This window comes from Equus quagga, chromosome 3, assembly GCF_021613505.1.
Source record: "Equus quagga isolate Etosha38 chromosome 3, UCLA_HA_Equagga_1.0, whole genome shotgun sequence".
In the NCBI taxonomy this organism is placed as follows: Eukaryota; Metazoa; Chordata; class Mammalia; order Perissodactyla; family Equidae; genus Equus; species Equus quagga.
In genome coordinates this window covers 154136106-154159702 of record NC_060269.1, presented here as the reverse complement: position 1 = coordinate 154159702, position 23597 = coordinate 154136106, and the positions used below count along the sequence as shown (strand labels likewise).

The 23597-nt window shown below is 38.3% G+C and overlaps 1 protein-coding gene across 8 annotated transcripts in view; it reads right to left on the bottom strand.

Annotated features, from left to right (window-relative positions):
• The window catches only part of POLN (DNA polymerase nu), a 171590-nt gene that overhangs the window by 73564 nt on the left and 74429 nt on the right, over positions 1 to 23597 (bottom strand). The gene's annotated exons all lie outside the window — the stretch shown is intronic.

Below are 23597 nucleotides of genomic sequence, written 5' to 3'. Positions count from 1 at the left end.
AATATCATTCACTGTAGTAACAGACTAAAGAAGAAAAATTACGTAATTATCTTAATAGGTGCAGACAAAGCATTTGACAAAATTAAATATCCATTCATGATAAAAACTACTCTCAGCAAACTAGGAATAGAAGGGAATCTTCTAACATAATAAAGAAAATCTGTGACAAAACCTAAATGTAACATCATCCTTAACAGCGAAAGATTCAATAGTGAAAGATTCATCCTTTCCTTATGATCAGGAACAAGGCAAGGATGTCTATTCTCAATACTTTTAGTCAACATAACATAGGAGGTCTTAGCCAGCACAATAAGGCAAGAAAAAGAAATAAAAAGCATACAGTGGAAAGGAAAAAATAAAATGTTTATTATTGACTAACGACACGATTGTCTAAATCTTCATAGATGTCATGGAAACTACAAAAAAGTTCCTAGGACTAATGAATGAGTTGACCAAGGTACCAGGATATAAAGTCAATATACAAAAATCAATTGTATGTTTACATATTACCAATGAACAGCTGGACATTCAAATTAATAAACAATACACCCCCAAAATATTTAGGTATAAACCTGTATGCTGAAAACTATAAAATCCTGATGAAAGAAATCAAAGAAGCTCTAAATAAATGGAAAGACATACCATGTTCATGGATTAGAATACTCAATATTAATTCACCAATGACCCCCAAATTGATCTATAAATTCAACACAAGACCAATCAAAATCCCAGCAAGATTCTTCATAGCTATCAACGAGTTGATTCTATAATTTATGGATCATAGATCTAAATGTAAAATGTAAAACTCTAAAACTTTTAGAAGAAGACTCAATAGAAAGTCTTTGTGGTCTTGGGTTAGACAAAGAGCTGTTAGAAACACACAAACAGCAAGGTCCATAAAATAAAACAATTGAAAATTTGGGCTTTATCAAACTTGCATAAACCTTTGGTCTGTGAAGGACACTTTTAAGGGAAGAAAAATCAAGCCTCATACCAGGAGAAATTTTTTGCAAATCACATTGGATTTGAAATATATAAAGAATTCTCAAAAAATTCAGCAATGAGAGGTACTCCCAGAATGGCAGAGTGAGGAGCTTGCCTACTCATTCTATGAGGTCAGTGTTACTCTGATACCAAAGCCAGGATCAAATACAATATCCTCCATAAATACAGACACAAAAATCCTCAATAAAATATTAGCAAACTAAATCTAGCAACATACAAAAAGGGTTATATACCATGACCAAGTGGGATTTACCTCAGAAATGCAAGGTCAGTTTAAAATCCAAAAGTCATTAATATGATACATCAGATTAGTAGAATAAAGAAAAAGAAACACATCATCATCATCATAGAACATTAAAAGCATTCAAAAAAATCTGGCATTCACTCGTATTAAAGTATCTCAACTAACTAGGAAAAAGAGTCTTTTCTCAACCTAATAAAGAGTATCTACAATTTATTCACTTTGAGTAATTTCAATGTCTACAGCTATATTAAATAGGATGTGTTCTCTATCAAGTAGCATGTCAAATCAGGATCAGATCAGACCGTAACTAATGTACCCGGCTAAAAGCTCTTGGTAAGCACAGCGGGATGTCAGGATCACCCAGCAAACAAGTGCACAATTCCTAAAATCATTTCCCTCCCACGGCACATAAAATAACAGTTTTAATGAAAGTTGCTTTACCAAAAGAAAGAGGGATAAATAAGTTTCCTATTTGTTCTGAGAAAGCAGTAATGTTAAGTTTAAATTGATTATTTTTAGATGAATATGAAGGAAGCCTTTTGATAATTAAATGCCAATTTTTATGTTTTACAATATAACAAACAATAGGATAATAGAAAATTCACTAGGGGCTGGCCCCCATGGCCGAGTGGTTAAGTTCCTGTGCTCCACTTCAGTGGCCCAGGGTTTTGCCAGTTCAAATCCTGGGTGCGGACATGGCATGGCTCATCAGGCCACGCTGAGGCGGCATCCCACATGCCACAACTAGAAGGACCTACAACTAAAAATACACAACTATGTACCCAGGGGGCTTTGGGGAGAAAAAGGGAAAAAAAAGAAAATTCACTAAATATCTAACTTACATAGCACACTTTGTTAAATATGTTCTACAATTTGAACTTTTTTAAAAGGGAAAATTCATTTTCTTCTTTTTTTTTCTTTTTCTCCCCAAAGCCCCCCAAGTACACAGTTGGGTATTCTGGTTGCAGGTCCTCCTGGTTCTGCTATGTGGGATGCCACCTCAGCAGCGCCTGATGGATGAGTGGTGCTATGTGTGTGCCCAGGATCCAAACCGGGTAAAGCCTGGGCCGCCAAAGCGGAGCACGCAAACTTAGCCACTCGGCCACAGGGCCAGCCCCTATAATTTGAACATTTTAAGGAAAGCTAAAATGTATATCTTGTTCTTTGATCGTATGGAAGCATGCAGTCTCAAGAAGGGACTTGAAGGTTTTAGCTCTTTTTTTTTTTCCCCTCCGTCACTGCTGACAGATATCAGCCTGACTCCTAGGCACTCCCACTAATCTCAAATGGGTTCTTCTTTTCTATTATCCTGCAATAGCCGTTCTGTCCACGGTGAGTTGCCAAGGCATGAATGAGAGCTTTGGCATCTGACTATGGCAGAGAATCTCAACCAGGAACAGCAATATTTTACTGTTGAGTTACAGGGAAAGAAGAGGAATAGTAAGTAGTTCCTTTAAGTCAATCTCAAACAAGCTGGATAAAAAAGCTGTGCATTCTTATTGGAGATGTGGAACATAAAATTACTGAACAAGAAAAAATAAAATATTTTCAATCAGAACTGCTTTTATGAAGTGTCCCAAATATGCCTAGAGATAAGTTATTAAAATTAAATAAAACAGCTGTTAAAAATAGGACCAGAATATTTTGATGGAGAGCACCAAAAACATCTATGAAATCTTCTATTATGCTAAATTTTTTAAAAATAAAAATATCCTTTTTATTTTAGAACAGTTTTACAGAAAGGTTGGGACGATGGTATGGAGTCCCCATATGCCCCTCACCCAGTTTCCCATATTGCTAGCATCTGACATTGTTATGATACCTTTGTCACAACTAAGAAACCAACATCAACACATTATTATTAACTGAACTCCATAATTTACTTGGAATTGACCAACTTTTACCTAACGTCCTTTTTCTGCTCCAAGATCCCATCCAGGACAACACATTACATTCAGTTGTCATGTCTCCTTAGGCTCCTCTTGGCTGTGGCAGTTTCTCAGACTTTTTTATGACCTTAACAGTTTTGAGGAGTACTGGTCAGGCAGAATGTCCCTCAGTTGAGATTTGCTTGATGTTTTTCTCATGGTTAGACTGGGATTATTGGTTTTGGGAAGAAGACCACAGAGGTAAAGTGCCCTTTCCATCACATCGTATCAAAGGCACATGCTATCAACATGACCTATCACTGTTGATATTGACCTTGATCTGAGGTGGTGCTTGCTAGGTTCTCCACTGAAAAGTTATTTTTTTATTTGCCCTTTTCTATGCTGTATTCTTTGAAAGCAAGTTTCTAAGTGCAGCCCACACTTAAGGGGTGGGAAGTTATGACAGCAAGCATTTTTCTGTATGCAGTGAGAGAAGCAAACTGAAAGAGGGGTGGTGTTGTGAGAAAGCTTACTATGTGGGGAGAATATTAATTGACCAAACAGAAAACCGAAGGTCCTGGCAAAAATGCCAGAGGAGGGGGAGGTGATGTCAGCTGCAGCGGTGGAGACTGCTGGCATGGACAGAAGACTGCAGCCTGAACTGGGTCTTGAAGGTCAGAAGAGGTTTGCAGCAGCAAAAGGTGGATTCAGACCAGCAAGAGGCAAAACAGGCCTGCAACTCAGGACTTGCAAATTCCCTACAGGTAATAGCTCACTAGGCTGTGAGGGAAAACCCTGTAGAATTTGGCCTGCGGCGTATCTCAAATTTAGTTAGCTAAGGAACCCTTTTCTACAGAACACCTTTTAGCATCTCAAGGCGTGTAGTCGTCCAGAGCTGTTCCTGACTTGGAGCCTTTGACTTTTGGTCTTTCTCTGGAACATTACTTTCCCCCAGACCTTAGCAAGCCCAGCTCCTTCTCAATTTTGAAGCCACAGCTCAAATGTCATCTGCTCAGTGAAGCCCTCCTAGAACATCTAAGCCAAAGTAGCACCCCCACCCCCTTAACTCTTTATTCCTATTTTCCCTGTTTATTTTTCCCTTGGCACTTACTACAATGGAAATTTGTTATGTATTTACATGGTTATGGGCTATCTGTTCCCCCTAGATTAAACAAACCAACTAACATATGGTGCCTCCATTCCAGATAGTTTCACAAGTCCAAAGAGGCGTGTCACTAGACTCTTCTGGTCCTTTCCCCTCCATACAGCCTGTATCTGCTTTACCGCCTGGATGCCTTCCTGTTTATGCTCTCTGCATCCTTTCCACTGCCCGTGTCCTGTCTCATCTTACCTGGGTTCTAACAACATTCTCCCAACCATGAGTGAAGCAACTGTATCATTCACTCTGTCAACTACTGTTTATTGGCTACCCAATTTATTCCAGACATTCTTCTAGGAGCTGGGAAAACAAGTGGTGAACAGGGCAGGCAGAGTTCCTGCCCCCATGGGGCTTCCATTCTAGTGGAAAGAGGCAAAGAATAAATGAAACAAGACAGACATGGGTCCTGTTCTGAGGGGCATACACTTTAGAGAGAAAAAAGAGAGAAGTATGCATCGTTACAAATTGTAATCATGCAAGACAATAACAGGGTGCTATAATTTTGAATGGGGAGGGTGAATCAAAGAGCACCTCTCTGAGCAGATGTCACCCAGGCTAGGAACAGGGTTACCACCAGGGTAAGATTTCAAAAACACAAAACTGATCTTTTCACTCCTTGGTTTCAAATATTTCAGTAGTTTTCCATTATCCTGGGGATAGAGTTCATGTCCTTATGATTTGATCTTGATCGCCATTTGCAACTGCGTCTCTCACCACTGCCCCACAGACAAACACCAGCCAAACTGAGCTACTTGCAGTTTCTCCAAGAGAGCATGCTATCTGGCCCTCTTTGGTGATCTGGCTCCCCTTTTCCTCCTTTTTTTAAAAATTGAAGTATAATTGACATTATATTATATTAGTTCCAGGTGTACAATGTAATGATTTGATATTTGCATATATTGCAAAATTATCGCAATAAATCCAGTTAACATCTGTCACCATACATAATCACAAATTTTTTTTCTTGTGATGAGAAATTTCAGGATCCACTCTTCTAGCTACTTATGTAATATAGCATTATTAACTATAGTCACCATACTGTACATTACATCCCAATGACATACTCTTCTTATAACTAGAAATTTGCACCTTTTGACCGCCTTCACCCATTTTGCCCACACCCTGCCTCAGGCAACCATCAATCTGTTCTCTATATCCATGAGCTCAGTTTTGTTTTTTGTTTGTTTTAGATTCCGTATTGATTTATAAGTGAGATAATACAGTATTTATCCTCTTCTGACTTATTTCACTTAGCATAATGCCTTCAAGGTCCATCTATGTTGTCGCAAATGGCAAGATTTCATTCTTTTTATGGCTGAATAATATTCCATTATATATATGTATATATACACACACCACATTTTCTTTATTCATTTATCCATAGATGAGCATTTAAGTTGTTTCCATGTCTTGGCGATTGTAAATAATGCTGAAATGAACATGGTGGTTCATGCATATATCTTTTTGAATTAGTGTTTTCATTTTCTTTGGATAAATACCCAGAAGTGGAATTGCTGGGTCATATGGTAGTTCTACTTTTAATTTTTTGAGGATCCTCCATACTGTTTTCCATAGTGGCTTCACCAATTTACATTCCCACCAACAGTACACAAGGGTTCCATTTTCTTGACATCCTCACCAACACGTGTTATTTCTTGTCTTTTTGATGATGTCCATTCTAATGGGTAGGAGGTAATATCTCATTGTGGTTTTGATATGCATTACCTTGATGATGAGTGATGTTCACGTGCCTGTTAGCAATCTATATGTCTTCTTTGGAAATATGTCTATTCAGATCTGCCCATTTTTTAAATTGGATGTTTATTTTTTGTTACTGAGTTGTATGAATTCTTTATATATTTTTTGTACAGACACCTTAACAGATACACGATTTGCAAACATTTTCTCTCATTCAGTAGGTAGTCTTTTCATTTTTTTGAAATCATGAGTTGCCTCTCATGATGCTCCAGATAGCATCCTCCAAGTCTCTTGGTCAAAATCAGATCACAACATTGTATAACTGGGGTTCTGGGTCTCTACTTCCAGCAGCGCCAGCACAAACAAAGTGCTTAACAAATGTGTGTTTGCTGAATGAGTGAGGCATAGGGGCACTGATAGCATATCAATAATCAAAACTTGAATACACATAATATATAAATTGCCATTTTTAACTTAATTCTGATTTCTGTATCCTGCTGCGTCCATCCATCCAATATTTCTTATGTACCACTACACTTAAAGAATGTGATATGAAGTCCTGAGAGGGATAGCAATACAAAATGAACTCAGACATTTCCCAGAGTTATCATCTAGTTTGGGAGACTCACACACATAAATAACACAACACAAGGGTCAAATGAACAATACTGAAAGAAAGCCACAGGAAAATCTCCATGGGAGCTCTGAGGGAAGGACAGAGTGCTTCAGTACCTGAGGAGCGAGCTGAGGGAAATCAGCCACGATAAATTTCCAGGAAAGGAGGAGACAGGAAGCAGTCACAGAAGCACACACATCTTCTTTCCTAACTGTCCTTTGGGGTCTGCCCCAGCAAGCCCTTTATAGAGGAGGGTGTCAGCCTATGCCAAGCTTTCCATGGCTAATGCCTTTCCTCATGCTCTGCTGCACTGTGTACCAGCCAGGTCTGCAGACGTCTGCTCACGTACCTGGGTTCATGTTCACAAACGTACACAGGAAATGCAGCAGAGCTTCTGCACTGGCCTCTATGACAAAAACAGCAATCAGACAAAGTGCTGTCCCTACAGCCTCGTGCACAAATTAGTGCTCACACATTTGTCTGTTGAGGTGAGCAATGAATGTACATGCATGTGAGTTACCAAACACCAAGGGTGATCAAAGTGACTACAGTGGGGATAAGACAACTAACAAGAGTCTAAAACTGGGAAGGAGCTGGGTTCCACTAGGCGACAGTCTGAACATGGACAAAGCCTGGGGGCAGCACCCAGCACACTGGGGGCATAGATGGAAGCATAGTTGTCACATGCCCATGATAGCATCCAAGAGAGACATCACTCTAATGGATGCTGTCAAAGACCAAAACCAGATATTAATACACAGGAGGAACTGTGCCTTTCTGAGGAAGAAGAAGAAAGAAATAACTATTTGCAGATATCATGTTGCCAAGAGGGGTGGGACTCCCCATTAATCTCCTCAGGCAAGGAGTTGGCATCCACACTGACATCGAAAGGTAACATCTAAATGTTTCTGTGTGTGAAAGCAGGAGGGTCAGAATACTTAATTTGTTGGAGTCAATCATTATTTACATGACATCAGCAAGTCTCCCCACGCTGACCACTCAGTGAAAAGTTTAATCTCCTGGATCCACCCAACGTGCAGGGGGCTGGACCATGTCCATGAACCTCTTTAACACTCTAGAGCAGAACGCAGAGTGAGCACACAATGATGAGATCATACATCAGAAGGATTGTTGTAAAAGTTCCTCAAACTATGGAAATTAAAAGCAAATTGGGGCAACTTTATTCTCCTCTAGGTATAAATTTTTATGCTGCTAATGTGCACATCACAGTGTATGAAAACCACTTCCAAGTTTCTTGTGTAAATAAACCTACCAGTTTCTGCAGGACATGGAGAGCCACTGCAGGAAATGCTCTGTGCTCTGAACCCGTGTCCCTTCTCTCAGCCTCCCTCAATTGCTCTGGGCAGCCCAAGGCTCCCATTAGTGGCTGGAGAGAAAAAGTGCCAGTAATAAAAACTGGGCACAATCCTAGCATTTGTTTCATGGTGAACTTTGGTGTGTTTAAAAAAAATAAGAGAACTGATCTAGAAAAATTCAACGTTAACAGCCTTTATTTCACATTCAGCAAAAGGTAAGATGCAGAGATGATGTTTTAAGTCTAGAATTTTGCCTTTGTTAAAATGTCAGTAGTTGTAAATAAAAATGCCAAGTAGGGAATAGTTTTAACTGTGTGGGAAGGAAGCTGCACCCATGAGGGAGGTCATCCCATCGCCTTTCTACTCAGGCACTGTGAGTGTCTGGGTACCACTGTCAGTCCAGAAATCAGTAATCTTCAGTTTGACCGAAGTTTCCAAACTGAAGGTGAAACCCCAAGAAGGCAGCAGAGATACAGTAACAGAGATGGCAGCCCTGTCTTTCTCAATATGTCCTTGGAACCTCTGGAGTGACAACGAATGGGAGTGATAATCACAACAAGGGTCACAGCTGACCCCGAGGCACGCTGGCTTCCCTTTGTCTTGATCTCTATGTGACAGTAGCAGCAGCATCTTCCGAGTACCGCGGGAGGTGCTAGGCTGTGAGGAGTCAATGAACAAACTCCGCTCTACCAGAATGCCCCCCGAGGTCATGCCTGTGGTGTCACCCCTGTGTCCTCAGTACCTATGACCCTAGCACACAGGAGTGATCAACGAATATTAGTTGAATAAGTGAAATGAGAAAGAAATAATTTTCACAGTAATCTAACAAAAAAGGCATTATTTTTATCATTTCATGGATGAGAAAATTGAGCTCTCCAGAAATTAAATAACTTGCTAGAGTCACACAGCTAGTAATTGAGCTGGGATTTGAACTCAGGTCTGCCTAAAACGAGGGCTCTGTTGCCTCCAGAGTTCTGTCAGATATTTCCTGAAGTCACTTTTTTAAGAATACAGGGGAAAATAAAACAAGTAAAAATCATGGCAACACAATCATAGAAAGGACAATTAAGACAGAGAACTGAGGAAGGGCCCCATGGACACACTCCAGACGACAGTAGTCAGGCTGGGCTGGTGCTCCCCTCCTTGACCTGATCTGAAGCCCCAGGGGCGTGCCCTGACCTGCGTGGTGCTGGGGGCCCTGTGATCAGCTCAGATGGCGTGCACCCAGTGACCTCTCCCGGAATGCTCCTCTGCCGTACATCCGCGTGCCTGTTCCTTTACCTCCCGAAAGCTTTCATTTGGTCACCTCCTTGATCAGCCCCTGACTCCCCTCATGAACATTGCCTTCTTTCCCCTGACTCTATAGTTTCCACAACCTTTCATCATCTTCCATATCAATGACTTATTTAGAATGTCTGTTGTCTGTCTCATGCCCTCTAGCCCCCAAGACTCCGTGAGGGCAGAAGTTTTGACCCATTCAGCACAAGCACCTTGAACAGCCTGGCACACAGGAAGTGCTCAATAAACGTCTGTTGAGTAAATGAGTGAATGAATGAAGGGACTGGTAGGAAGTGGGGTTGGAGAAGGAGGCAAGGGTCAGACTATCAGGAGCCCTTGGTGCTAAGTAAAGAGTCCCTGGAGACTTTAAGAAGGGGCTACAGCATCAGGCCGGCATCTGAGGTTTCCTAGCTGCTGGACAGGACACTGGTGGACTGACTGGAGAGTGGAAACCTGGGAGTGGGAGGCAAAGAAGGCCAAGGCAAGTGGGATGAGAAGGGCAGTGAAGAGCAGAGGAGAGCAGGAGGCAGATCCCACAGGACTCAATGACCAGCTAGATACGGCAGGGTTCCCACCTAAGTGACCAGGGAAACTGAGAAAGATTTGGCATAAAACGGTGAAATCACTGTGACATAATATTTTTTGTTTGTGGGAGGCCTGAAGGAAAGCTGAATGAAGAGAGAGATTTGAGGACCAGGAGGATGTAAGTGGGGGCTAAAGCTGCTGGTGGCGGAGGAGCGTGTGCAGTGGGCTCAGAGGAGGGAGGAGGGGAACCCCCCACTGCACAGAGAGAGCAGCAAGAAAGAGGGAGCAAGGGAAGGGGAACAAGTCCCCCAGGGTGGCCGACCCAACAGAGAGGAGAGGGAGATGGGGACACGAGGAGCACCATGCAGGGCCAGGAGGAACGGCAGAAACAGTCTGGCGGCAGCAGCCCTGGCCCCATCAGCAGGTTGACCACGTGAGCAGAGTGGAGATGGCGGAGCAGAGCAAACAGGCCACCAGAGAGCACATGAGCCTCTGCCAAGGAAGGGAGCCTGGGCTCGAGTGGGGCCAAGGGCAGTGTGACTCCAGAGAAAAGGCTCCTCTCCTTGCCCACTCTTTGGCTTTGACAGTCCGTTTAGCTGCTAGTCAAGATTCTTTAGTAGGTCGCGATCAGTGCTTTAAAAGATGAAATTGAATAAAATAAAAAATAGCAGCATGCACTGCACACAGTGGTACCTGCTCTTAGTATACTCTAATTGCTGATCCCAATGAAAAAGAGATGCACGGAAAGTACTACAATGCTCCACTCTCACTGTGAAGTGACCCATGGAGAAAGAGGGGACTGCTCATTTCACTCTAAATAGAAATAGGAAAATATTAAATGCCAAATTAACATCATATAAAGATTTTAAAAATCTCATTTGGGTTTCAAATAGCGGTGTAGATTTAGCAATAATTAGCCGATTTATTAAATTATTGCTAATAAATATTTTCATAGATATTGAAATGATATTACGTGGGATGGATATTTATCAGCAAAGCAGAAGAATCACATGCTAACAAGGTAAACACCTTGATTAGAATTATTTCAAATTAGCTACTATAACACGCAGGTACGGATGAAAATAGAGCTTAAAAATTATATCAGGAAAGCAAGGCCTCTTTATTTGGTAGTAGAGCCTGAGCCCAAAGACAAAATTCCTAAGACTCTTTACTGAATAACAACTGAAGAATGGCTGGTGCATTGGAAGACAGAATAGAACATTTGCTGTTAAAACTACAAAGATAAGTGATAAATAGCCCTTACCTTTTTTTTAGTGCATTCAAAGGGATATTGGTTAAATTAAACTTAATCTTATGTAGTAGGTTTAAAATTTGTAACTTATTTGTAATTAAATTACAAATAATTATGAATAATTAAATTACAAATTAAAATTTGCAATTTATTTCTGTTGATAGCAGGGGGAAAAAACCATACTCTTGCCACTTGTGGAAGATACTGGTTGTTTTGGATCATACAGCATTCTCTTCTCCTTTTTCTTTAGAAAATGGCCCTCAGATTTTCATTAAGGGCACCCCCATTAAGCCACCCAGCAGAACCCATCTTTTAGCCACAGAGACCAGTTCAAGGATGGCCTGTGGCTGTTCCAGACAGAGATGAAGGAGATGCTCCCTGAAGGCGTCTGTAGAAGACGCTTCGTCATACTTCCACGGAAGCTACATGGAGAGACACTGTTCATCCCTACTGGAGAGAAACAAAGCAGGTATCCCAAGACCTGCTGGGATGCTGAGGAAGAGAGGCTGAGAAACAAGGGACAGAAGCTGAGCCTGCCCATCTAACTTAGGCCGCCAGATCAAACCTGCCTGAAGCTAGCCCTTCCTTGGACTTCTAAGTCAGGTAAGCTGAGAAATATCCTAATCGTTTAGATCAGTTTGAGTTTGATCTTCTGTTATTTGCTGCCGAAAGTATTTGAACGAATACTTGGATCAGTGGCATTTTAATCACCTAGTTTAGACTCTTGGGGAAAAGCGCTCAGTGTAGGATGCACAGACCTCAAAGCCCGACCTTTCTCTCCTCTCAGTCACTCCCCCTCCACTCAGGCACAGTGGAGGAAATTCAAAAATTAAAAAAAAACCTCAAACACTTTTTCATGTTCACTTCTGATACTTTTCTTGTTTCTGCTCTGCTCTTCCATAAGTTCTATGTTGAAAGCCAGAGCTGGGCATGGACTTCTTTATTCCCAGCTGTATCCCCCTCTTCCTCCGAAGAAACCAAGGCCTCAGCCCCAATGGGTGAGCAGTTTCAAAGCAGCAAGAGGTGCTGGGAATTAAATATATGTTAGATGCTGGGAATTAAATACATGTTAGATGGTGTTTGGAAACTATCCTGTGATACCAAGTATTTTGTTCAATTAAAGCTGCCGTTAGGGAGACTACTGCTTCTGGGAATGTGGCATAGACATATTCTCCTTGTTCCTCCCACTAGGTACATCTAGAAACCCTAGACATTATATATAAAACAAACATAAGGTGACTCTGAAGGTGGAGAGAATAAGGCAGACTGCCTAGGGACCACAGGACCCAAAGAATGACGTAAAAGTGAGGTCCCAGGGCTTCTTTTTGCCTCATATGTCCCAGACTGGGTTCTGGAGAAGACAGCAACCTAGAAATGCCAGCAGCCACTGACAAAAAAAGCCCCAACAAATGTCTGCTCTCTCTAACCAAAGGACAGGAAAAGAACAGCCTAGCAAGACAGAAAACTTTAGACAATAACCGTATTACTCCAGTCAAATACCACAGAAAAAACTGTGGCTGAATTTAACAAGTTTAGTAAGCAGTTTAGCAAGAATTCCCCCACCCTTCATATCTTGCCAAGTGCTTCTTAGTAATTTTCCATCCACTGACCTCCCCTCCCATGGCTATTATCCTGGTTGCCCTTGCTGTGTTCGGAGTTGAGTTTAATCTCTCTCCCCTATTGCAATAGTCTTGAATAAACTCTTCCTTGCCTGTTTACCTTCTGTCTCATGCAATTTTTCTTTGACGAAATACAACATATCCAAAATTGGTAGGACACAGCTAGAGCAGTGCTGAGAGAGAAATTTTATAGCATTAAAAACGCACACATTATGGGGCCAGCCCCATGGCCAAGTGGTTAAGCTCATGTGCTCCACTTCGGTGGCCCAGGGTTGCTGGTTCAAATCCTGGGAGGACACAGCACTGCTCGTCAGGCCACGCTGAGGTGGCATCCCACATGCCACAACTAGAAGGACTCACAACTAAAAACACAACTATGAACTGGGGGGATTTTGGGGAGGAAAAGTAGAAAAAAAAAAAGAAGAAGATTGGCAACAGTTGTTAGCTCAGTTGCCAATCTTTAAAAAAAATGCATACATGACAAAAAAGTAAAAGTTTCAAAGCAATAATCTAAGCTTACACCTCAAGAACCTAGAAAAAGAAAATAAACTCAAGTCAAACAAAAGAAAAGAAATAAAGAACAGAAATCAATAAAATTGGATACAGAGAAAAATCAATGAAACAAATAGCTTGTTCATTGAAAATATCAAAAACATTGACAAAACTCTAGCTAGAATGACAAAGAAAAAAGAAGACATAAATTACCAATATCAGGAATGAAATAGAAACATCACCTCAGACCTTGCAGTCATCAATAGGAAAAGGGAAAGTTATGGACAACTATATACACATAAATTTCACAACTCAGACAAAACGGACCAATTTCTCAAAAAGTACAAACAACCAAAATTCACCCAATATGAAACAGATAATATGAATAACCCTATAACTATTAAGGAAATTGAACTAATAATTTAAAAACTCTCCAAAATAAAATCTCCAGGTCCAGATGATTTTATTAGCAAGTTCTACCAAATATTTAAAGATTTGACACGAATTCCACACCATATCTTCCAGCAAATGCAAGAGAAAGGAACGTTTCCCATTTCATGAAACTGGTATTATCCTGATACCAAAGCCAGATAAAAACAGATCAATATCCTTCACGAATATACATACAAAACTCCTTTTAAAATATTAGCACATGGACTTCAGCATATATTTTTACAAGTATGGTCCAGCAATTGCACCGCTAGGTGCTTATTCCAGAGAAATGCAGACTTAAGCTCACACTAAGACCCATGCGTGAATGTTTACAGCCGCGCTATGTGTACCCCCAAAAACCAGAAACAACCCAGGTGTCCTTCAAACTAAACTGCCACTCACACCTAAGAACTTCAGGTGGTGGTAAATTGCCCATGGGGAATTCAATCTCTTTTTTCAAAATACCACATATTTTAAATATATCCTTTTGAAAAAATAACAATTTTTCTCAAAATTATAAAAAAGTCTCCTTTAAATATATATTCACTGTTAAAAATATTCTTAAAAAGACTCCCTTAAGTAGAAGAATTCATTCATTGTGCTCATCAAAGTCCTACCATATGTTAGCTATTATGAAAAATGCTAGTTTCTCACACACACAACCTCCAAATAATAAATATTTATATAAATATAAACTACTGGAGGAATTTCCTTTACCTAATGAATACAAGTTGTAAGAATTAATGCTATTTATCTTTCCCTAAAATGTTTTCCCCCAATAATACATTAACTATATTTAGCACTTGATAATAAGATTTAAGTCCCTGATTTTATTCATTCCTTCAAGAACATTTAGTGACTACGTATCATACGATAGGCACTGTGCTCATTTCTGAGATGAAACGTTGGAAAGACTCAAGAAGCCTGCAGTAGAAGGGAGGCAAGTGCTGGAGCAAGGGAATAAGTTATGTGATCAGTTAAGTAGTGGGTGCTCTGGGAATGCACATCTATAATGAAACTATCCAAGTTAAGATCACGTGAGAATAGACAAATAGGGCACAGAACTCAGAGCCTAGAAACAGACCCATGCATTTATCAAAACTCATATATGAGAGAGGCATTACAAATTATTTTGTTATTACAATAACAGTGGTTATAAGAAGCAGTTATCCAAAAATGGAAAAACAATTGGATCTCTACCTTACAGCTATGTAAAAGGAAATTCCAGGGGGACTACAGAATCAATGTAAAAAGCAAAACTCTAAAACTATTAAGAGAATTAGAGAATTTTTATGATTTCCATGTAAGGAAGGATTCCTTCAACAAGACACAAAAAAGCACAAACTGTAAAGAACAGACTACAAATTTGACGATATTAAAATAGAAAACATCTGTAACTGAAAGACATAGACTACAACGTGAAAAAAAAACCCTCAAATCAAAAATAGACTGGGAGAAGATATTTATATAAGTGAACAAAAGACTAGCATCCACAATATACAAAGAACTTTTACAAATTAACAAGAAAAATTGAAAATGGGCAAAGGAGATAAACAGGCAACACTGAAGAAACCCAAACAACCAATAAAGATGAAAATATACTTATCCTCATTAGTAATTAAAGAAATGCAAATTAAACCACAATAAGATACTAACCTACACTCATCAGACTGGCAAAAAGTAAGAAGTCTGGAAACACCAAGAGCGAGAGAATATGTAGAGCAATGAGATCTCCCACCTGGTGCAGGCAAGAGTGTAAGCTGGTCCACCTCTTTGGAGAGTACTTTGTGACACCAAGAAAGCTGAACACCACTATGCCCTGTGGCCAGGCAATACTGGTGATATGCTAGAGACACCCTTGTACATGTTCAAGAATATTCAGCACAGCATTATTTTTTTCTTGGAGCATTGTTTCTAATAGTAAAAAACTGGAAAATATCTAGTATATTTATACAATGAAATACTGTATCAAGATAAATGAACCAAAGTTGTTTCTGTCAACATGGATAAATCTTAAAAACATAATTTCGAATGAAAAGAGCAAGCTGTATAAAGATAAGTACAATATGACATCATTTATATGAAGTTTAAAAATACTTTTGAAAATCTATTATTTAAGGAAATATATAGTTAAGGCATTAAAATGGGATGATAAACACTAAATTTGAGATAGAAAGGGGAACCAACTTGAGAAGAACACACCTGGGGAAGGATAAACAGGGGCTTTAAATGTACCCAGGTAATGCTAAAGCTCTTCAGTGGATAATGGACACACAGATGTTCATATTAGGTTCCATACCTTTTTCACAGGAGAAGGGGCATGTATCTGAGGTTTGGGAGTGGGACGATGGGGTGGGAGTGTCAAACATGGCTTCCTGATGGACATGTCCCCTGAGTTGAAACCAGAAGAACTAACAGGCAGTAACCGGACAAAGAAGGCTGGGCTGGAGGACAATATGTTTGGGGATCTAGGGGCAGAAAAAGTATTTAAACAGAAGTGATAAGAGAAATGGCTTGAAGGCAAGGGAAAGCATGAGGGGTCAAGGAATCATAAATTACATCACAGCATTAACTGTAATACAACAAAATCTTAATTTGGCTCCAACTCAGATACTAAAAAGCCAGTACAAACATGCTAACAAAATATTGGACATATAGTTAGAAAAATAAAGAAAGCTAAGGGGAAAAAAGACTCACAAAGGAACCAAAGCAAAAATCCAGCTAAATAATGCCTAGATTTTAACATTTCCAATCAACACAGTTTAAATGGTAACATTTTTAAAAAATTTAAAATACTAACCTAGGAGAAGAACGAAGACTCAGGATACTAAAGAATTCATAAAAATACAATGTGAAAGGTAAGATATTTTGAATTACAAAATTTTGACAAATTCTGAGCCAGTATCATGAGCGGATTGCAGTGAAATGAGGACATTGACAAAAACTAGCCCTGTTAATGTAGAAACATTAGAAGGGACATCTAAAGCTACACTGGATAAAGAGGTATTATTAGATGATGAAGAAATGGTAAGAATGTGTCTCCTGGCAAGTGCAATATGAACAAAGGTCCTCAACATCTTACCAGGAGAAGGCGTTTGTGAAAAATATGATAGTTCTAAGAGGGAACATACAAAACAGGGATTGACAGGCAGGAACCCTAAAGTATCTGAGTCGGGAGAAGAGGAGAATTTAGACAAACAAAAGACCTCATGACCAATTCATGCCCAGGGTGAAGAGTGTGACAGTCCATCATGGAAAAGAAGCTTGGCCCACACTGTCAACACATTGTCATCTTGATGATGATCCCAAACCATATGACTTTGAGATATTCTAAGATGACTCAAGAGTGGATCACACATGGAGTTTTTCATTCAATAAACACTCGGTATCTACCATGTTCCAGGCACAGAGCCAGGCCTCAGGATATGTCAATAAAGCAAGAAGAAAAGGTCCCTGTTCTCATCAAATTTACAATCCAGTGAGGCAAGCAGAAATAAACGGGCAGTTAAAACACAGTGTAACAAGCATCATGCTAGGAGAAGTACAGGGGCTATCTAGGAGGGACACTAGACTGAGGTTCTGATAAAGCAAATATTGATGAATGAACTACTCACGCTAAGAGAACAAAAAGAATACAGGCGTTTAGATGATTAAAAATTATTAGATGAGAGCTTCTACTTCCACTGGGATATGAACAGTTGAAAAGAAAGTGCTCCCACCCTAACAATGAGGAAAAGACAGATAATCTATAAAAGCATCACTTTTCTTGAGCCCAGCAGAGAGTTGAGTATCTGGCAGAGAACCGATCAGTGCATGCATGTGAGGAAACTACCAAAGGCTGGGGAAAAGTCATCCAAAGTGATCAGAAAACAGTGTATGACACTCACACAGGGCCAGCAAGAGTTCCTGCGCCCACCAGTCATTCTTAGAAAACTCCTAGTTCATAGAACATTAGGTACAGTACTCGGGAAGGTCTTTCCTCAGGAGTGGGGAATAATTAGTCTTAGATGAAGCACCTCTTTGCACCTGCCTAACACATCATAAAAACAAGACCAGAAAGGAACAAACTATTTCCAAGTAACTTAAGGTGCCCCAGGGCAAAGCTCAGGAATATCCATAGGAATGCAAAAAGTCCCATCACTCAGCAATGCAAAGTCCACAATGTCTGCCATCCAAAAAAGGTTCCTAGGCATACAAAGAAGCAGGAAATGGACTCATAGTGAGAATAATCATCTACTGAAACTAATCTATAATGGACACAGATGTTGAAATTATAGACAAAGACATACAATGATTATAACTGTATCTAATATGTTGAAAAAAATTAAGTAGAGACATGGATGACATAAAAAAGATCCAAATTGAATTTCTAGAAATGAAAACTATAAAGTTTAATATGAAAAATATACTCAGTGAGATTAAGAACAGATTTTACCTGACAAAAGAAAAGATTAATGAACTACCAGGACATAGTAATAAAAACTATCCAAGTTGAAACAGGAAAAAAAATCGGAGGAAAAGAAGAAAAATGAGTTTCAGTGAGCTGTGGGAAAAATTCAAGTGACTTAATGTATATAATCATAAGTGGAGTCCCCAAAAGAGAGGAGAGAGAAGGAGGAACATAAAAAGTATGTGAACAAATTGCCAATAATTTTCCAAATTTGATTAAAACTACAAACCCACAGATCCAAGAAACTCAATGAACCCCAAACACAGAAACATAAAAAAATTATACCAAGGTACATTATAATCAAATTTCTCAAAACTGGTTATTAAGAGAAAAAGCTAAAAACAGCCAGAAAAAAAGGACACATGTATAGAGAAACAAAGGCATTGATGATAGTAGATTTTTTTAAATCAGAAACAATGTGAGAAGAGAGAAAAGTAACATCTTCAAAGTACTGAAAAAAAATTTTCAACCAAGAATTTTATACCTCACAAAAGTAACTTTCAAAAACAAAAGTGAAATAAAACATTTTTGGACCTACAAAAGCTGAAGAATTCATCAACAGCAGACCTACACTATAAGACATATTAAAAGGTGTCCTTTAGGCAGAAAGGAAGTCATACCAAATAGAAACCTGGATGTACACAAGGAAATGAAGAACACGGGAAATGGTAACTACATGAATAAATATCCAAGAATTATTTTTTACTATTTAAATCTATTTAGAAGATTATGGACTATTTCAGCAAAAATAATAAAATATATTGTGGAATATATAACTTAAGTATAAAGTAAAATATATGACAATAATAGCATGAAGGCCAGGAGAAGAAAAATGTAACTACACTATTATAATGTTCTTATAGTATACATGGAATGATATAACATTACTTGAAGATAGACTGTGACAAATTAAAGATGTATATTGTAAACCCTAAATTAACCATTAAAATAACAAAGAGTTATACCTAACATATCAAAAAAGATAAAAGAGAATCATTTAAAAACTCAGCCCAAAGGAAGGCAAAAAAGAGGAAAAGGGGAACAAAGAACAATTGAGATAAATAGAAAACAAATAGCAAGATAGTAAACAAATCTAATCCTCCGAATAATCGCATAAAATCTAAATAAGACTGAGCATCTCAATCAAAAGGCAAATATTTTCAGAATGGATAAAAAACCAAGACCAATTATATACTTCCTACAGTAAATGTACTTTATATAGAGAGACAAATAGTTTAAAAGTAAAAGTACAGACAATACCATGGTAACACCAGTCAAAAGAAAACTGCAGTGGCTATTTTAACATTAATATTAAATTATATTTTCATTAATTTTATTATTTCTAAAATTATTCTATTAATTATTTTAAATTAATATTTTAATATTAGACAAAATAGATTTCAGAGAAAATAACATTACCAGGAATAATAAGGTCATTTCATAGACATAAAAGAGTAAATTCCTTAGGAGGACATAACAATCCTTAACATTTCTGCCCCTAAAGAAAGAGCTTCAAGTACAAGAAGCAAAAACTACAAGAAGATAGAAGAGATAGAACTGCAAGGAGAAAAACAAAATTCCACAATTGTGGTTGGAGACTTCAATACCCTTCTCTCAATAACTGATTGAACAATCAGACAGAATATCAGCAAGGATATAATAGACTTGGATAACCCTATCAACCAACTTGATCTAATTGGTAATTATAGAACATTCTACACTACAATAACAGAGTGCACATTTTTTTCCAGTGTACATGGAACAGTTACCAAGATAGACCATTTTCTGGGCCATAAAACAAGTCTGAATAAATTTAAAAGGATTCAAGTCATGCCAAGTATATCCTCTGACTTAAATTAGAAATCAGTAACAGAAAGAGATTTGGAAAATCTTGAAATATTTGGAAACCAAATAACAAACTTCTAAATAATCCATGGGTCAAAGAAGACAAAGAAGGGGTTACTAGAAAGTTTTCTGAACTGAGTGAAAATGAAAACACAACATATGAGAATTTATTGGATGCCAGAAAGCAGAACTCGGGGAGAAATTTATAGAAATGCCTAGATTAGGAAAGAAGAAAGGTTTCAAATCAATAAGCTCAGCTTCTACCTTAAGAACCAAGAAAAAGAAGAGCAACTAAAACCCAAAGAAAGCAGAAGAAAGGAAATGATAAACATTAAAGCATAAATCAATGAAACTGAAAACAAAGACAATAGAGAAAATCAATGAAACCAAAACCTGATCACGGGGCAAAAAGTGAGAAGACACAAATTACCAATGTCAGGAATGATAGAGGCAACATCACTACAGAGTCCACAGATATTAAAAGAATAAGGTAATTTTATGAACAACTTTATGCTAATAAATCCAACAATATCTGTGAAATGAACAAATTCCTTGAAAGAACAAATGGTCAAGGCTCACTCAAGAAGACACAGAGTACCTGAATAGCACTATATCTATGAAATTGAATTTGTAAATAAATTCCTTCCCACAAAGAAACATCCAGGCCCAGATGGCTTCACTAGTGAATTCTATCAAACCGTCAAGGAGGAAATAAAAATAATTCTACGTAAATTCTTCCACAAATTTGAAGAGAAGGGAATAATTCCCAATTCATTATTTGAGGTTAGCATTATCTTGATAACAAGACCAGACAAAGACATTACAATAAAATAAAACTACTAACCAACATCCATCAGCAAAATAGATGCAAAGATTCTAAACAAAATTTTAGCAAATTTAATCAACAATATATAAAATGGATAATATATCAAGAGCAAATGTGCTTCATTCCAGGAATGCAAGGTTGGTATAACATTTGAAAATCTATCAATGTAATTGATCATATTAACAAATTAAAAGAGAAAAACCGTATGATCATCTCAATAGATGCAAAAAATAACTTGACAAAACTCAATATCCAGATAAAAACTCTCAGCAAACTGTTATTTGAAGGGAACATTCTCAAGCTGGTTAGGGTACTTCTGCAAAATTTATAGCTAACAGCATTCTTACTGATGAAACTGAATGCTTTCCCCTAAGATCTGGAACAAGACAAGATGTCTGCTCTCACCACTTCTATTCAACATGGTACAGGAGGCTCTGGTCAGTGCAATCAGGCAAGAAGAAGAAATAAAAGGAACACATATTGGAAGGGAAGAAATAAAGCTTTCTTATTCACATATAACAAGATCATCTATATAGAAAATCAGATGGAATCTGCAAAAAAAGTTACTAGAACTAATGTTACAAGATGCAAAATCAAAATATAAAAATCATTTTTATGTCTATGTGCTAGCAATGAACAACTAGGAACTGAAACAATATAATTTATGATAATATCAAAAACACAAAATACTTGGAAATCTGACAAAATATTCAAAAAGACCTGTACTCTGAAAACTACAAAACCTTGCTGAGAGAAATTAAAGAAGACCCAAATAAATGAAGAGATCTACCCTTTTCAAGGGACTGAAGACCAAATATTGTCAATCTCCCTAAACTGAATTCTAGAGTCAATGTAATCCCAATGGAAAACTCAGTAGACTTTTTTTTGTGGAAATTGACAAGCTGATTATAAAATTCACATGGAAAACGAAGGACCCAGAATAACCAAATTATTTTTTTAAAAGAGCCATGTTGGGGGCCGGCCTGGTGGCATAGTGGTTGGCTTCATGCGCTCCACTTTGGTGGCCCGGGGTTTGTGGGTTCAGATCCTGGGGGTGGACCTACACACTGCTCATCAAGCCATGCTTGGGCAGCATCCCACATACAGAGTGGAGGAAGATTGGTATAGATGTTAGTTCAGTGACAATCTTCCTCAAGCAAAAAGAGGAAGGTTGGCAACAGATGTCAGCTCAGGGCCAATCTTCCTCATCAAAAAACCCAAAAAGAACTATGTTGGAGGAGATACAGACTATTGCTCACAATAGAATAAATAAGTCCTGGGGATGTAATGTACAGCATTGTGACTATAGTTAATAATACTGTACTGTATAGTTGAAAGTTGCTAAATAACTTGTACAGAATGCTAATATAACTATTGTTAACACGTGCTTTTTAAACACTTCTCTACATGCTTTACAGAAGGGCAAACACATCCCTTCACTTAAAAAGCACTGTTCTCTTTGTAGCAAGAGGGTACCACTGTTATAAACATCATTATTTCAAGCATTTATAAACGCTTCTCTAAATGCATTACAGAAGAGCTATCATATCCATTGCCTGATACTACACTCTTTTCAAAGTATCATGCACATACGTATACATGTCCATACAACTCGTTTTTATAAACATCATTAATATATGTGTTTTGAAACACTTCTCTAAATGCAGTATAGACAAGCTACCACATCCATTCCCTGAAAAAACACTCTTCTCAAAGTTGCTTGTATAGGACACTCATACAACCATCATTAAGAAATGTTTTTAAACACTTCTCTAAATACATTACAGAATGGCAAGCACATCCCTTCACTTAAAATTTAAAAAGGCTGGGCCAGCCCTAGTGGCCAAGTAGTTAAGTTTGGCGTGCTCTGCTTCAGTCGCCCAGATTCAGTTCAGTTCCCAGGCACAGACCTACACCATTTGTGTCTCATTGGCCATGCTGTGGTGGTGACTCACATACAAAAAGAGGAAGATTAGCAACAGATGTTAGCTCAGGGCTAATCTTCCTCAGGAAAAAAAAAATCTTAAAGGAACACTGTTGGAGGAGCTACACATGTCAACTTAAAAACTTAATAGAAATAGACAATAATCAAAACATTATATTACTGGTATGGTAGATACATAGATAAGTTGGACAGAATTGAGAGTTCGAAGTAAACCCTTACATTTATGGTGAATTAATTTTTGATAAAGGTACCGAGGCAATTAAATATGGGGGAAAGGATGGTCTTTTCAACAAATGGTGCTGGGACAAGTGACTATTCATTTACAAAAGGATGAATTTACACACTTCCTTCACACTATATACAAAAATCAATTCAAAACAGATCATAGACCTAAATGTAAAACAAGAAACTATAAAACTTCTATAAGACAACAGGACAAAATCTTTCTGATCTTGGTTTAGGCAAAGATTTCTGAGATGCAATGCCAAAAGCATGATCCATATAAGAATACATTGATAAATCAGAATTCATTAAAATTGAAAACTTCTGCTTTTCAAATGATGGTGTCAAAAGAATGAAAAGATAAACCACAGACTGGCAGAAAATTTTTGCAAAGTATATATCTGAGAAAGGACTTGTATCTAGAATATATAAAGAACTCTTAAAACTCAGTGATAAGAAAATGAACAATCCAGGACTGGCCCGGTGGCACAGCGGTTAAGTTCACATGTTCCGCTTCTTGGTAGCCCAGGGTTCACCAGTTCAGATCCCGGGTACGGACATGGCACTGCTTCGCAAAAGCCATGCTGTGGTAGGCGTCCCACATATAAAGTAGAGGAAGATGGGCATGGATGTTAGCTCAGGGCCAGTCTTCCTCAGCAAAAAGAGGAGGATTGGCAGTAGTTAGCTCAGGACTAATCTTCCTCAAAAAAAAAAAAAAGAAAGAAAATGAACAGTCCCTAAGAAATGTGCAGAAGATTTGACTAGATGCTTCACTGAACAATAAAAGTGGATGGCAAATAAGCAC